Source organism: Bombus flavifrons, chromosome 1, assembly GCF_040668555.2.
Source record: "Bombus flavifrons isolate JBK064 chromosome 1, iyBomFlav1_principal, whole genome shotgun sequence".
In the NCBI taxonomy this organism is placed as follows: Eukaryota; Metazoa; Arthropoda; class Insecta; order Hymenoptera; family Apidae; genus Bombus; species Bombus flavifrons.
In genome coordinates this window covers 4,233,021-4,251,562 of record NC_138442.1, presented here as the reverse complement: position 1 = coordinate 4,251,562, position 18,542 = coordinate 4,233,021, and the positions used below count along the sequence as shown (strand labels likewise).

Sequence of the window (18,542 nt, the reverse complement as noted above, 5' to 3'; positions counted from 1 at the left end):
TGTAACTGACAAGTATAATAATGTAGGATTGGTTACTTTTGGGTGAAAGTTTCGTACAATGAGAACCTCCATAATCAAGCGTAACTAAGTTCGTTAGCATAGCGTATGGGACTATCGAGATTGCAAATCCTAGTTGCACAACTTCACCCTTGCATAACCGCGACGCTTGATTAGAATGCATCTTCCATCGCGATTCGACGTCATTTCTAAACGTTCCTTTTCATACATGAACGGATATTCAATACGCTTTGCATCGCATGATATATCACCAGTGAATTACAATACAGAATTAAGATTGCAATTCGAATTTCAGTAGATAAGGAAGATCTGAAGCAGATTTCTTTTAGCAGCGTTTCAATCTGAAGAATATAAATAAGTGAGAATTCATGAATTTCTATTTCTGGTAAATTATTTCGGAATATCACTGTGTGTTTCATAAAATTCGAAAATTTAGAGGTTAGATTAGAATTTTATTGAGGTTAGAATGATAAAATATTTAGGTTGGAATTAAAAATTGACAAAAATTAGCCAGAAACTCGGTATAGGTACAATTAGGGAAATAATTAAAACTTACCGAAAATAATATAACATGTGAATTTAGTTACAGACTGCAATAAAACTTGAATCTTTCCATAATCAGTAGTTTAGTTCACATTGTATTTAATTCTCAACAGTATCTTTAAATTATTCTTACTGTAAAATGTCAGAGACACGAGCTCTAGATAGATGTTTTAAATTAAATTCAAATTACATACGATCACTTATGCATAGGATATGAATAAATAATAATTAATATATGTGCAGTGGTATAGATAATGCACTCCGCGTAATTAAGATAATTAAAAACTTCTAATATATCTATACGGATATTGAGGAACACGTCATTATCCACATATTAAGAACATGCATTTTTTATCCCTTGACACGTAGGATAGAATGGGCAAATACTGGTCGCTTAAAAACAGGCTTGGATTGTCAGATGTACTAAAAATTTTATTTAAGAAATAATAATTAAGAAATAGTAACAAATAAATTAGTGTATTCTTTGTATCACGAAGTGATATGGAATGCATAAGGTTAATCATTTAAAAGAATCGAAAAGTACGAAAAGTCAGCTTTGGCCGAAATTATCCCATCTATAGAGTAATACCGATTTTTTCTTTCACACTTTATAAATGGAAAAAGGCAAAATTATTTATAGAAGTATTAATAACAGGACTATTTGGTTTATTGATAACATAGATTTGATAACGTAACATATTTATTGCACATAAATAGACAAAAGTACAAGAGTGAAGTCTTTATAAATGTAATATTAAGGAAAAAAGATTCAATTCGCTCCAATTTTCTCTATCTGACTTTCTAATCCACTTACAAGACGTCTGAAAAGAAAAAGGAGCTCCCAAATAATGAAAAATCTCCCCTAATCGGCTGTACCGAAGTACGCTAAGTGCATAAACTTAAGTACATATAATAAAACTATTTCATTAACACGTTGACTGCCACGCGTGTTTTCAAAGAAATCTCCGTCAGGTCACGCGTGCAGCAGTACCAAGCGTTTTCTGCTAAGTGCTCCCATCGATATTTTAGTAATGCGAGTCGCTCAAGTGGTGGTCTCGAAACAAATGATCTCTTGTTTCTTTTGTTTCCATTCCTTCGCATTTGTTTCTCATCTCTCCACTTTCTACAAAATCAGTTTGAATCTTGGCCGAGCAACGAACGGTATAACTTAAAATCTCTGCCCTAATTCGTTACAATGTCGAAAAGAAAAATTGAAAACTTGTTTCTTAGTTTTACATTCTACATAATTTTTTTAATAAACCATTTTCGTATTAATTTTATAACAATTCAACAGTTTTATTGTTATGGAATATCTTTTCAAATACCTACGACGATCCTTCGCAAGTAGTCAAATAAGCGACACCCGAATATGGGTTACGCGGCCCGACCAGAAATTTTGCTGACACCTGAATATGAGTGTCGTGACAGTCAACGTGTTACGATGACAATATTGCTTTCTTGTGTTTATAGAGTAAAACTATCTCCTAGACATATTGCAAAAACTGGAAGGACAATGATGAGTTAAAGTAATACTCATAACTTCTTATTCACTTCAGGAATTTATAACAAAAAACGTGTACAATTTTCACCCACGTACTTTTGCCAAACGCTTCAGCAGAGAATTGTGACTCGTTGCAGATTACTTAATTGGATTGAAACGGAGCAGCACAAAAAAAGGTCGGTATAAAACAAAGCCATATATTAGATATTTAACTCACCGATATTTTCCCACTCTCCTCTAGCATACACCATGTATGTAGTACGATATACGTATCTTTCAATTCTCAGCATTAAAACTGCCGACGAATATTAAATTGAAAACTTTAAAAATAATATTTTAGATTTTTGGTTCAATAAATTTCTATAATTTTATATCGTATATTTTACATTACTTCTAATTATATTTAGATACATTTCTCTAGTTAAATCGATTAAATTATTTAAATTCGACGAATGGTAATTTTAATAATTCTGATTTAGATTTAATAATATCATAAAAATTTCTTCGATAAATAAAAGATAAATAAAAGACTTCTCCAAATTCCCCAAATTTTCAACTATTCGAAATTCTGAATTTTCAAATTTTCAATTTAATATCGAAAATAATTTCGATAATCGAAATAAATGTATGTTGGGAAAATCGTAATGAATAATTTTAGTTTTCATTCAATAATAACACAGAAATCTCCGAAACGAAGAAAAAAGCAAACAACTCGGATATTTTATTCATTACACGCTTTATAAAAAACAGTTCCTATATTTATAATTGCATATCAAATGCGTTTAAGGTAGATTCATCGAAATCAAACTTGCAAACATGTGATAAACAAGCGTATAAGATGAAAGAGGAAAATCGACAATATGAGTGTAAGAAGCTGTGTTACCTCCGTTATTTCGCAATAGATACTGATAGTTTCATCAGATTATACGCCCATGTGAATTTTCATATTAATAGGATACGATCCTTTTTTTTCGTTTCATCGTGTTTTTTTTTTGTCCTTCCTCTTTCTTTGTGTATGTGTGTGATTTCTTTGCTCGTTTGAAATTCTTTCGTTTTCCTGTTCGAATTACGCCGAAGAATATCAAATGCCATGCTGCTCGGAAAAATCAAATATTTGCATATATAGTGTTTGAAAAGGGGCGAGACTATGAAGTATATTGGAAGTCCGGAAAGTGAAGTTAAATTTTTTAGTAGAAAATTTCTAAAAATTTCAGAAATCAAATAATTGGCTATTTGAGACTAAGAGACCTAAAGTACTTTCTTAGCAAATTATGTACTCGAGGTCAGGACAGTTAACATTTTTTGTGGGAAATTAGCTGTTTAAGTTTAGGAAATTTCAACTTGTTTTTTTAAGGAACTGGATATTTGACATTAGGAAATCTCAATTTTCTTTTCCTTTTAGAAAATTAGACATTTATAGTCGAAGTAGGTAACCTTATAATAAGACATATAATATGTGTGAAAATAAAGCTGAATTTCGATAGAGAGCTAAAACTTTGATAGATTTAAAGATTCGATTAAAACTGTTGTCGAAAAATTTAGTAAAAAATAATTTCTATGACTCTAAAGTAATTTTACAATAACGCATGGAATCTTTCATATTAGGCGGTATAGTTAGAGATTTAACAGAAACTAATCTCTTTTGACTTCACAGCTTTGTTTTAAATAAAATCGTACAATAAATCATCCTATATTACGATGAAACTTATTTCATTAGTCATTAATGTTATTATCTAAATTAAGTTATCATCCAAATTACTATTTAAAAGCGAGCAGTAAACTTTTGCACTGAAGTTAACCGTCGTAGTTCGAATCACTTTAGGATTCCACATTTGATGTATCGCCACTGATATAAGGATTAAACATACGTCGAATACCACGGCGAAGGTGGGTGTTTGCTTACGTTTTACCTTGAATCTGATCTTTTCCTATAATATTATGCTTATACATGTAAACTGTACTTCAATGCTTCTTAACTGAAATCCCTCAGAAATAGGAGATTTATTCATTTACGTAAGATCATTGACTAAGGATAGAATAGACGTAATATTAATATATTGTAATAACCTTTCCCATAATTTCATTTTTGCACATATTTTTTATTTGCTTTATATATCTCTTTTTTTTCGCTAAAATTGTTCAAAGAATTTTCTCATCTTCTTCATTCTCTTTTAATAGCAGTGAAATTCAAGATAGTAGCAGCTCTGTTTCAAAATATACATTTTCTTTAAGTACACACTACACACCATTTTTTCGTTAGACGTTTTCGTTAAACTTTCGTTTAGATAGACGACAAGATACCAATAAGTGCTGGAAGTGCATGTGTCCAGATGCAGACATTTAACGCTTATAGAGAATCCTATCTACGTTAAGGCAAAGTTGCGTGTAGTCGCAAGTGGCGATCGTGTGCGATCTGACGTTATGCTAATTGCAAGCGTCCATTTGAAAGTTTCTTCCGGCAGTTTGTCTCGAGAGTACTGTCGAATTGTGTGTCCATTTGAGAGTCACTTTGAGAACTTTTACTTTCAGGCGGGCAGTAGAATACTCGCCGAGAGCTTACTATGAGACGGGACTCTCAGAATCGTGTCCATTCAACGTGTATGAAATTAGCAACACATCTTTTAAATCACCAATTCTTGTTTGTTGTTCTAAACTGTTCTACGTTTGTTCTACATCGTTCCAAAGGGATAACGATTTATCTACAGAGGTTTCAATAACAACCGCAGGAAATTTTTGACCGGCTAAATTCAACAGATAGAAGCTGTCCTTGAGTGTTATGTAAATAAATAATAAATAAATAAATAATATAATAATAAATAAATTGCTAGTAATTTGGTGATATCGATAATTTTTATTATACGAAATCAATAAGGATCCGGTGGTTTCTTATTTATTTTAGATTGTAAAATTTAGAATTAAAAATAGAATTTAAGCATATAGAAGCCTGAATTATTGGGTTGCTCATTCTGTTCCTTCGTTTTGTAATTAAATTACCAGCTGTAGAAAATGTTCGCTCGTTTGGAACACTCGTAACTGCAATTGACAAAATATTCAAAGCGACTTGGCTTACGGTTAGAAACGACATTTTCCGATAGTTCCAGCATGTGAGTGGAATCGCATTTTTAGATTCCTGTGATGTATTAATGTGTACATATTGCATATATATTTCATCTCCCACATATATATAATAATCGCTATTTATGCGAGGATATTCAACAAATTCGCTTAAGTCATTCCGAAGACTCGACATATACTTATTTTCTTACACTATCTTTTCTAGAACTAGATATGCTCTGTAATAGTATGTGAATAATTACATGTGCATAGCATGTACTTAAGCATCTCGACTTTGATAAAATAACTGCGGCGTCATTAAATCTATTAAGAAATTCTGTAATTGTTTCGGTATTGCTCCAACTATAAATATGTAAAGTATTCAATAAATTCTGTTCTTTCTTCTCATGGACAATTAAGAATTTTTTTCGTTTGAATAGCACGTTCTAACGTTAGATAAATTGAGTTCCATCGAACGGGAATATCTTTGATAAGAGCTAAATGCTTCATATTTACTGAACTGCAACATTCTTCAAGCACTGGTTTTCTTTTTGCAGAAATACAATGAAATATACAAGCCTGGATATCTCATGGATTTCGTTTTCAATTTTCTTCGGAGCACTTTGAACAATTATATTTTAAACACGAACTATACAGGGTATATGTGTTATAATTTTCATTAATTTTTAATGACGATTTTATTTACAAACTGCAGCATTATCTGTTACAATAGCTGTAATATTCTTCACAAGATCAAATTCTTCAATAGCATATTCTACACATATTCTAACAGTGTGTATTAGGAAACAAAGAATAGTATATGTAGTATATATAATATATAAGAATAGTATATATATAATATAATATAATATAATATATTATATATATACAACATATATTACTATATATTACTATATTGATAAACAATACAGAATTTAATGGTAGAGAACAGTATGTTTAAGAAAACAAAGAATAGTATATATGCACAGCAAATTCGCAGGCTCAAGCGTTGAAGATTCCTAACTCTTACAGCTCGAGGCTTGAACCCAAAGAGTTTTATCTTTCACGGCCTTAAATTGCCGCTTGAGTTTTCAAAGGTCAACGCTCAAAGCTCATTTTAACAATCTGAGCACCGACTGTTGTGACAAGCATATAGCCTGAATTCGCGGTTGTTTTCCAAAGGGCGATTGAGGAAGATTCAAAGCGACCAATATTGTATCTAATGTACTGGTAACGGTTTCGTATTATGCAAGCATGTAATGTAAAAACATTTTCATAACATTTCGTTTATAGCATCCGTTGCTTTTTTACTGTTTTATTTAACAGTAGCTAAAATTCTTATAGGATACCGCATGAAGTATGACAGACGCAAATTCGCGTCTCCGGCCCAAGAGTGTTAACAACACTAGTTCAAAATATTACTTCCATATCATATTTAGTTTAAGAAATAATGTGAGAAGTCGCACCCATGCGACAATGGACTGGACACTTCTCTTTATTTTGACGACAATAGCAATAATAGTATAGTAACAGTAAGAAGTTCTTCTTTTGGAATACGTACTTACATCTCTAAAACAAACCAGAACAAAAGTTTGAAGACCAGAACGCGAATACAACAGTGACTTTACCTTTGCATTGACGCCGCCTGTTGACGACATTTTATTAGGTTTCTCGAGAATGGAAATTATTCCAGGCTTGCTTGTTCGGAACAATCATCTACATCCCTAGAACAAGCCAGGACAAAAATTTCAACGCTGCTCGTCGACTACTATGCGAGAATAAAATCATCCTTGTATTCGTGTTTCGGTGTTCAAAGCTTTGTTGTGGGTTGTTCTGAAGACGTAAATATGTTTATTAACAGAAGAACTCTTTACATTGTATTATTATTGTCAAAATGAAGAAAACTGAACATTGTCTTATGGGTACAGTGTATTCACATTATTTCTTAAACTAAATATGTTATTGAAATAATGCTTTGGAACAATGTTTAGAACAACTAGAATAACCTAGAATAACTGTTATATGTTGGATTTTCATTAAATGGAGAGCTGGTAAAAAAATTACTTTTTTGGCGTTGTTTCTGAAAACTTTCGAGATAAATCATTATTCGTCTGAAACAATGTAGAACAACTTCCAACAACAACAAAAATATGGTAATTGGCAATGGTAACTTCACACGGGCATCCATTTGAGATTCGTGCAGTATGCCAGTCGTATGCTGCATACGATTCTTTTTTTCATTGTGAAATGCGAGCGGGGTAAGGTGTTATCATGAAAAAAATAGCATAATCAAACGTATAGCATTTCAAAAATGAACGAAGATGTTCACGGGATACTGATTACAAATTTTTTAAAATGTTCATTTGGTGATAACCTTTTTTTGAAGAGTGGATAAACAAAATGTTTGGGTGGGCAAACGTGGTTCAGTTGTGGACAAACGAATGCCGTTTAGTTTGCGTAAAAATTCGCATTTGGAAGTGCTATCCTCACTCAGCTCATTCTCAACGCAGTATCCACTTGCGAGAAATGTTCTCCAGCGCAATTCGCGATACTATTACGATAGTTAGTCAAATGGACACTTATGTAGCATTACGTATAGATCTTAGGAACTTTCTTTTGGGCTGTTCTTGATAATGAAGCAGGTGGCAGTAGAAATCAGTCGACAAGTGCAACTATTGTTACTTGGAGGATCCTCGTTAGCTGGCGCCACTAGCCAATACGCAAACTCATTTAATCTCATAATCTATTTGCAATCGTTTCACAAAACAAGCTCAAAACAAGGAAAAGAAAGAAATAAGATCTACGTCTGTCTAAGAATACAGAAATTTTATTAACTAAAAATTACGAAACGCCTGAAATAATAGAAACACGAATCTACTTATAAAAAGAACATCTATTGTTTTGTTATATCCTGCAAGGTATGGGCTTTTATGCGGGTTGTATATCTCAAAATAAAATACAGAGTGGACCAAAATTTGTGGCACAAATGAGATCAGGAATATAGTGCGGTTCAAAATAAGGCGAAAATCAAGAATATCGAATTTATGTTAGCAAAATTTGTTTACGAGAAAATAAATTTAAAAATCAATCTCGTGCGCGTGCACCTGACTGATGACTAACATTGCAGATTTTACTGCAGACGCTCGTACTGTTTTTATGCAGGATATGAAATCAGGCACTGTTTACTATCGATATTTATCTCTGCTACATATACTATTCAGGTTTACAAATGAACGCAATAAATGTAATAAGTAACACCAATGAACTAATCTTTTTTTATCAAAGCTATCGACTTTTTAGCATTTTTAACTACAAAAAGATATGAAATTTATTAATCTTGAATGTTTTATATGTTTTTACGATACTTTTATTAAGTTACACAAATTTTTTTAATTCTATTTAACAAAAAATGCTGTTTGAACTGCACATGAACCCTCTAGTTCTTCTAAAGTAAAAAATTTCATTGAGTTTATATTTTATACGCGTATAGTTATCGTTTGATCCGCAATCAATGAAAAATTTCTTTTTCTAGGTATGGTAACAACAGTTCAAATCCAAATGTTCGATTTCACCCAGCATATTTCATGCGAACTTTTCGGTATTAAAGAAAAAACATACAACCTATCATTTTGCCTGTAGGTCAAACGATAAAAGGACTCGTTCTTAATATACAGTTAAGATTTCAAGTTAGTCGCTCTAATACTTTTTTTTGATCGTGCCATCCAGTTGCGAGAAAGTTGTTTCGAGAAAATTGCATTTAAACTGTATTTTTCAGTAAATTGAACTGAAAAAATTTGGGTTGCTTAATAAAAATATAATAAATAAAACGCATCAAAAGTTTCAGATTAATTAATTTCATATCTTTTTGTAATAAAAAATGCTAAAAAATCAATATTTTTGACAAAGAAGGAGATATTCCCCTTAAAACAGTCTAGCTTTAATCAAATACAGTTTATTATCCATCATTTCAGTCTATTTTTATTTATATATTTTTCAAAATATTAACCGTTCTTCCGTATACAAAATTGTACTCCGCCAATTAAATTATACCGAACTGTCTGCAGTGTTTTCTGCATTTTTATGTCTTCAAATGGCAGGATGGTTCTTCGTTTTAATTGCTCAAGGCTTGCTATATTTTTGTAGTAAACTATTTTTTTCTCGTGCTTCCACAGATAGAAAACAAGAGGCGTTATTTCGGGAGGTCAAGATACTGTTCCTCAACGGTCGTTCCAACATTCGAAATGCTCATTTAAAGATTGACATACATTCTTGGTGTATTGTGGCGAGGCTCCCTCATGTTGAAAGATCATATTATTTCTTCGAATGGTGGAAGTGATGAAGGTAGTTCGTTGCATAAAAACACGATACACCACTTAGGTTATTTGAAAATGAGGACCGACAATTTCGTTATGGACTATCTCGGCCCATACATTCTTTTTGCGTGTTTCGCGTATTTTGTAATCTAGGATTCACCTGGCCATGAAGTGCATGATAAAAAACCTACGTTGTTAGAATACTGCTGCTCCAACTAGTGGCAGAAAGTTAAACGTAATGCAAAGTCTGTATGTGTTAGCACCGGTGTGGTGGTACACATGTATGTTATTATCTTGTGCTACGCGACGATGTTAATTTACTTACACTACGTCGAACAGAAAGAGATTTCGTATTTATAGATCTTTTTATACGAGAATTCTATCTCTGCATTGTCACAAATTCCGGGGTCATGGCCATGACTTTTCATTTCTGTGATTTATAAAGAACAGGAACAAACATTGAACGGGGAAAGAGAAAGCTCTAGTGATAATTCTCCTATCCGCATGACAGCAATTGTTCGGTATTGTTTACGATAATAGCGTGCTGCAGCAGATGCATTTTCATCACAATCTCCCAGTGCGAAAGCCATACCCTTCTACTTCTCGTTAGTGTATCGCGTTATATCGCTTGCCCGATAGCAATTAACAGTTAATATTTTGATAATAAACAATGCCTAACATCGACATTATATCCTGAACAAAAACAATGACAGTAACGGTCTGCAGTGAAATCTGCAACGCTAGTCGTCAGTTAAATACACGCGTACTAGACTGGTTTTGAATTGCATTCCTCTTGTAAACAAAGACTCAGCAATCTTGTTACTCTGTTTTCATCTTATTTTGAGCCGAAGGTACTATCTGCCTGACCTCATTTGTACCACGAATTTTGGCCCACCCTGTATAAAGAATCACAAATAGATACATGTCAGAAAAATACGATTTAGTAAATCATAATATTTAATACTACGGTTTCGCGTGAAAAATTTATCCTAGTACTAAGGTTATGTTACGCGTCCAAAAATAAAAAGGACTATTAATAAGATAAAAAGATATAAATTAACCTGAGAGTTTTAAGTAGATTTATAAACTAAAAGTTAGCAGTCTTTGATTGATCTGTGATTTTAATTACAATTAACAATGAAAGGGTCAAACAAATAGCAACGAATCAGCATTCTAAATTCCAAGAAACTTTATAATATTCAAAAATTCTTCGAAAGAAAGTGATTCCCTGGATTATATGAAAATACACCGACCTAATCCACGGGACTAGAATAATTCCATCAACATGCTCGATTTGTCACGTTTGTAAGTAGAAGACGAGGCAAGAAGTTCGAAAAGAAAGGCAAATGGTGGCGATGGCGGTGAGGTTGATGTATTTGCGTCATGCAGGGCATTACTTAGCTTGGCCCAGGACCAACAATAACAGCGAAATTTTTAAAAGCAAGACGTGAATCTTCCTCGGATCTCTAACATCTTCCTCGTTGCGACTCGCGAACGAATCTTCACTGTTTATCCACACATCTGTCCGAACTGTTGTAAATCCTTCATCAGATAGTTATATCATGGCCTGTTGTGTATACATATATCGAAATTCACGTCGACCCTAGTGGACAGGAGCGCTAACGTGAAAACGACCTGAAATCCACCGCCATCTTCAAACTTGTTATATTCTTCTTTTCGTTTTTTTTAAATGTCTATAGACAGCTTGGATAATTAAATAAATTAATATTTACTTGACTTGATGATTTATAGTGTACGATATTGCGTTACTGTCTTATTGAGAGGGCATTCGGTTTGTCATTTGAAACTTTTTAAATTGTCCTTTTTTTCTTTGATATTTATTTCCTATTTGTCTTTTTTTTATTTCACTCATAATATGCAATAGAAATGTTTATCGTTATTATTAGCGTTATTATCTTGTTGGAAGATAATCTAAAACACCTTCAATCTCCATTCGCATGAAACAATGCACGGAGCTAGCAGATTTCAGAAGATAATTGCACGTAGGAAGACCTAAACATTGTTCCATGTGATGAACGGCTCATAGTTCTAGGTAGAACTTGCTCTAGATTTAGTCGATTACGGTCTATATAATCGAATTCTCCTTTACATGTAACAATTTCTAATAACCTTATCTAAATTCCTAATCTGCAACCCATTTTTTTACTCAAAACACTTTATTTTCCATATTAGGAGTATAATTTGTCATTTATTCTTCTTTTTCTCAAATTATTTTACATTCATATAAAAATAACAATGCAAACAAGAAATCTAAGAAACAGCAAAAAATGCAGCGGTAAACTTTACAACATCATTAGAAAATGCATTAATAAAAGAAAAAAGAAAAAAATTAAGATCAATTAAAATTCACATAAAAACCAGAATATTTCTGCTAATCGAATTTCCTGAAATTGTTAATTTCATTTGGAATTACTCAAACTACAGGATCATGTAAACGAAGCAACGAGATCATTAAAACGTCGACACGTGCAATATGTGAAAACGAGGTTAGCGACCCTGTGCGATAAATCAAAAGATCCATGAAACACGAAAGATTGAAGACGTACGTCCAGATTCTCAGAGGTTGTAGCGATTATTCAGTTTCGATGTTCCTAACCTTTTTATTGGACGTGGTCGACCAAGAAAAATAATACCGGTGGTTTTTCCGGAAACTTATGGGAATTTGGATAAATCACAGGACACAGATTTCGACGGAACTCGTAAATTACGCGTCAGATTTTTTAGACGGCTACAAGAATACCAAACGAACAGATAGACGAGAGAATCTTGACAGGAGACAACAGGTTCATGTTAAACGCGATGCTGAAGTTTGTTTCACATTTTCTCTCTCTATCTCTTTCTCTTTCTCTCACTTTCTGCTCGACATCGAATATAATTAGCCCAGTGCGAATTTGAACGAAGTATAGAGCCGATCAGCTAGACCATCGAAACATAACCTCAATGGAACAGTATGAATCATTCACTGGTACTTTGTGACAACTGTGATAGGTATTTTCTCGCAAATAGAAAATTTTTGCAGCTGTTTCTTGGTTAAAATTGACTTACTGCGTGTAGGTTTGACAGTGGTAGATGACTACTATTCTTATATTTTTCTATGGTGGTATATCAGGTAGTCTCTTTTCTGTGAATAGTATGAGAGTCATTCATTGGTTCTTTGCAAGAACTGTGGTAGATACTATCTCGTAAATAGGGATTTTTTGAAAGTGCATTTTTTGGTTATAATTTAGGCTCTTAGGTACAACTTTGACGGGGATAGATAACTGTTATTTCTCAATTTTTCTGCGCAGATATATCAGGTTATAATAAACGAACTATTAAAGCCAAGTACCTGTTTCTTAAAAGTGGAATATTAATTTACGTTATTATTATATTATATTACGTTATAATATTAATTTCCTCTTTTTGAAATTGACAAATCACGAAAACTGGATATGATCAAATCAGTAGTTGCCCTAACATTTCTGACAATATCTTTTTCAGTATATATAATCTGAAGAAATAAAATAACAATTAGAACAATAATCTGTTTAATGTTCCATTCCATTTTCCCAAATGAAAATCCACTTGTTGCGTAATTAAGACTGCAACGTACGGTTAAGAGTACAATTTCAACCCGTCAGTTGAAGAGATCCAAGCTGTCTATAGACCTACCGCAGTCCAAAGACTTCTATGTCTGTCTTCCATAAACCAGGTCGCGTCACGGACTTCACAGACTGAAACTAATTGAACACGAACAACTCCAGAAATCTGCCGAGCAGAAATACAGAAATTCTTCTATGTTCAGTGACGAGACAAGCTCTATTCCGATGCATCTTTTAGCCATGAAAAGATGGAAGGATCCAATTAAAGTTTCTTTTGCAGCAGTTTGTCGTGCTTGTAGCATTATTTAGTAAGTCTAATCTATGTAGCTTCCGAGCTTCCAGCAGTTACCTGATCCTTTTTATCTCGCCGTTAATATCTGCGCTTTCTGTATTCAGAAGAGCGTATAAAGAACCGAGATCAAGCTTGGTGAATACACGGTTGAATAATTACAGGAATTATTTGAAAATAATTTCCAAACTTTTACGGATTTTTATGTCCTTTCCGTTGCAGAAAAATTGAAGAGATTTTTAATCATTAATTATAGATTACGTAATAAATTTTTTTGCTTTTATTGCAATGCTGTATGAAAAACATTATCAAAATTTTACTTGTGTTAGCTTTAATGTGCTTACTGGAGAAGAGATTATTGAGAGGTTAGGTTAGGTTAAATCAAATTAAAATCATAAACGAATAGTGCAAATGACACATTAAATGTAAGTTATCTAAATATAGATTAATCATAGACAATTTGCATTTATAATAGCAAAGAATACAAAATAAAGTAATTTTATATGTGTATTTAATACTATATTAATGTGGAAATGGGAAGAAAAAGGTTAACTAGATGGGAACAGATGACGATTTTGATAAATTTGATGTATCGCATAATACTGAGATTGCCATTCTTTCTTTTACCAGGTTTCACTAAGTTGGGGCCAAATAAACTGGTAAAATATGAGTTCTCGGAGGCGAGGCGATGCTTACAAAATGAAGATGTTGGATACACGCCACCCCAGGTTCAGAAAAATGGAAGATTCTCATGCAGATACTAATCAGAGCTTAGTGAAGCGACAATCGGGAGATTGATCGGTAAAGTAGTTACTTATAATTCGATTTCTTAACCTCTCTCATTTGTACCGTTTATACATTTATATGTTATTATATTTAAATGTATATACATTTTAAGGTTTCTTGATATTGAACACGATTGCTCTTCTTCTTGTAAAGTACAAAATTTAATACGCACAAAGATTAATAAATAATATAAGATAGATATGTACTAATCAATTACAAATTCATTTTTAAATATTTCTTTTAAATGATAGTATATTATTTTTAACCAAAAAAATATTCAGACGATGAAGAAATAATTTTCTTTTTTATCAATACAAAGATATTTTTGTATGAATAATATTAGTAATTTTAAAATTGCATAACTGTTTTTAGATTGCGTATGATTTTGAAATTGATTTAATGAAACGTTTTTAATTTAGAAGTATAATCAAAGGAAATATATATATGTAGATGCGAATAACGATAATTTTATACTTGCACAACCTCTTTCAGGAACTTGTATATGATCTTGATTAAACAAAACATGTTTAACTGTTTAATTTAAACATATTATTAAAGGAAATATATAGTGGAATAATTAGATACGTTCCAATATTGGATCCAATATTGCATCAATGATCCAATGAAATACAATGAAGCAATTACCATCGATGGTATTATTTAATATTGGTTTCCAATCTTAGTCACAATCCCTCAAGATTGATAAATTGATTCATCGATGTCGTTATTACTTTTTTTATTCGGTGATTGACAAGGGACCTGGAAATGGTATTGTGATTTATTTAACGAATTTCGCGACACGCGTGTTTCCTGATCGCATATGGTTCGATTAATATCCTCCCGAATCTTCCCGCTTCCAAATTTCTCTTGGGATTCCGACCCTCATTGTACTATTTGTATAGGATGGTTCATGCAATTGCAACAACTCATAAGATCAAAGTTAATTCTTAGTTAGTATCTTTGGATCATAAATGGCTACAATAATTAATTGAAGTTGCGTTTTCATTAGATTATTTATTTTTTAAATATTCAATTCTACTATGTTCCATATTTTACGTGCTAAATATTATTAATGACAGATATTAATTACATTTTAACATAAATCTAATTTAATAGAGTCAACGTTTAATTGAACAGAGTTAAACCAAATGATAAGCGAGTGTTACAAAATTTGTTGGAATGAAATAATACAAATAGATCTTTTAATTGTAAATGAAAATATTATTCATGCATTTCGATATAAATTTCAAAGGAAAAAACTACATAGTTCAAAGAGGGTATTCAAATTAGATGTTTCATCTTGTATGGCTACCTAATTATAATTCTTTTTACGTTACTCTTTTCTTTTTTTACTCTTTATATCTCACGTCCAATGAATAAATTTTCATTTAATTCCTCTCTGTGGGGACTATCATTTTCTTTAGTTCGAAATAAATGTACGGCTGAAGAAAATATCAAAAGTACACCCATAATAAAATTTTCAATTACTGAATTAAATTAAAGTTAAGTAGTGCAATGAAGTTTTCTGCGTTAGAGTTTCATATTAACAATCGGAAGAGATCGAAACGTTGCTCTATTTAATGTTAGAAGAAAATACATGATTGACTTTAATATTTCTTGAAATGACATTCAAAGATGGATTTCAAAGAAACGTTGGAAGGTATATACGTGTTTCGATTGAAATATTGTCGTGGCGTGTTTGAAGGTGTGAATATTCGAAAAGGATGATTGATTCTTGGGTATAACAGATCTCTTTGATGTGAAACGTCGTAACTATCGATAGGAAACACTAAGTTTACCTTAGTGTTATTTATTTCGACCTGGAAACTGTAAGCTGAATACAGTTCAGAATTAGATGAGAATCACCGGTAATAAACGTATGCTGCCAAGAATATCACGATTTTCAAAAATTTTAATGTTAGTCCATTCAAAACTGATATTTCTATTTCTATCGTTACATATACAGGATATACGGAAAATTGTAGTACAGATCGAAAGCAGATGATTCTTCGTGTAAAAACAAGCCGAAAATGTAGAATGACAATTTTTGACACAAGGTCTCGTTTTCGAGAAAATCAGTTATGAAGTTCCGTCCACTTGACTCTCGTTACTTTTCAAGTGCACGCGTATCTACATGCGCCGAACTTCATAGTCCATTTTCATGGAAACAGAGCCAGGCAAAATTTTACACATCTGGATGCACGTATATAAATAAATATAATTACGTAAATAAAATTCATCTTTACCCATATTCATATGCTTCCTTTCTAATATTTTTTGCACAATAATATCAAGTAAGAAAATTACTTATTTCAGCCAACTCTCATACCGCGTTGAGAGCACTCGTTCTCGTCCGATCACGAAAGTTAAGCAACGCTGGGCACGGGTAGTACTTAGATGGGTGACCGCTTGGGAACTCCGTGTGGTGTTGGCTTCTTTTTATTTTTCGAATCTCTTTTACTTTTCCTCATGAACTATGACAATATACAATAGAGCACAAAGTATATTTTTCGCTAGTATATACTTTAGTAGTATTACACGACTATTACCGTACATTGTATCATTCTCTCGTATACATACAAATAAGTTAGCACATGTTTTAAAATTGAAAGAGGTCACGTTTTTTGATATGTAGAAATTTTATGATGACAGACTAACATCAAAAATTGTTATTCTATATTTTCGGATTTCTTTGCGTGGGAAATCACCCCCATTTGGCTTGTACCGCCGAACAGAGTATCTAGAAGCGAAGAAACTCGTTCAATCGACTGTCGTTACCACTCAAGTGTGACGCGCCACTCGACGAAACACCATCGACATTTTTTTTTGAAAAACAAACTTCGTATGAAAAATTGTCATTCTGCATTTTCGCCTTACCTTTGTATGGGAATCAGCCCGTTCCGACTGGTACCACAATATTCGATACACGCTATGAAATGAATAATACGTATTTAGTTATAAATCAGTTGAACAAAACTATTCCTGAATCGTGAACGATTTATTAAATCAGATACAGATAGAGTATTGTCATAAATAGGTTTAATTTCAAGAACCATCTCATAATTCAAAGTTGATTGATATATAAGAACAGAAATGATAACTTCCAAGAAATTTTATAGCATAGATTTTCGCAATATACGGGGTGGTTGGTAACAGGGTGATTCTACGCGAAAAAAGAAGTCGAAAATATAGAATAAAAATTTTTCGTTTGAGGCTTTGTTTTCGAGAAAATCGACTTTGAATTTTCGCTCGGTGCGCGTGCGGTACGTTATAACGGATCTCACTGTAGATCGTTGTCTCGATGGAAAAATTAAAAAAAAAAAAATTAAAAGAAAAGAATTTTTATCCTATATTTTCGACTTCTTTTTCCGCATAGAATCACCCCCTTTCCGCTTGTACCACCAGTTACCAACCACCCTGTATAACTCTATAGTAAATAAATAAGTAAATAGAAAATCAAGTAAAAGGGGCAAAAAATTGATATGAAAATAAAACAACAACAAAAAAAAAAAAAAACAAGAAACTGCAAAGAATATTAGCAACGAAAACACGAAGGTTACAACTGTTTACACATAGAGAAGATCTTTGGATATCATTTACCCTTGCGGCAATTTTCAATAGAATCGATCTCTCGAGGACATTAGCAAGGCATTCATGTTTACGCGGCTCATTGACAAAGTCATTTATATCTCTGGTTGCTATGAATCGAAGCCATGGCATCTCTTACGATCACGTTGAACACGGATGAATACGAATTATCGACGAGAGATTCGCACAAACGAACCGAGCAAGATGAATTAATATAACAAGCTCGGTCCGTTGGCTCAGTTCGAGGTTGAGTCTTCGACGAAGCACGCGAATACGTGACACAAATCAACGTGGATGCAATGTATATACCATGTGTATAATTGAGGGAGCATGGAGTGTCCTTCGTTGCATCGCAAACGCGCGACATCCGGCAAACGTAATTGAATAATGTTTAATGTTGCGGCAATATTTGTTGCCCTTCGCGCCACGAAAACATGCGCATGCTCGCTGTACGTGTAAACTTTAGCCCGATTGCACTTCGGATATTTGCAATTTAATACGATTCTTTATTTTGTAATTTTTCTCTTCTTCTTTTTTCTTCTTCATTTTCACATTTTTCTTCCCTTTTTGTACTATCAATGTTAATTTTAACAATCCGTAAGGTTGAATTCGATTGAATTTAGCGTAATTGCGATTTAGTACAGTTTCTTATTTTACAATTGTAATTTCCTTATTTTCAATTGAATTCCTTTTTAGTTTGCATATGGATGTTTAATTGTTCGATCGTACAAACTCTAAGGCCTGAAACGAAGAACATTTCCGATTCATAGTTGTCTAGTCGGGGCATCAGAAAAATTCCAAACTCGACAAAAGATGTTGTAGCGAAGTGACGCGGTCATCAAAGTTCG

At 32.7% G+C, this 18,542-nt stretch overlaps 1 protein-coding gene and 1 non-coding gene across 4 annotated transcripts in view; both read left to right on the top strand.

Moving 5' to 3' along the window:
- ETHR (ecdysis triggering hormone receptor) overlaps positions 1–18,542 on the top strand; it is a 126,787-nt gene that overhangs the window by 51,287 nt on the left and 56,958 nt on the right. For 2 of the 3 annotated variants that reach the window (XM_069109176.1, XM_069109194.1), the window contains one exon: positions 13,951–14,121. The gene's annotated coding sequence lies outside the window, so the exon portion shown is untranslated. Of the gene's footprint in view, positions 1–2,199; positions 2,239–13,950; positions 14,122–18,542 lie in introns of all 3 variants that reach the window. The other variant, XM_069109185.1, reaches the window with a different exon arrangement.
- On the top strand, positions 16,422–16,540 carry LOC138186629 (5S ribosomal RNA). The gene has a single exon (XR_011174949.1). It is a non-coding gene; the product is annotated as a 5S ribosomal RNA (ribosomal RNA).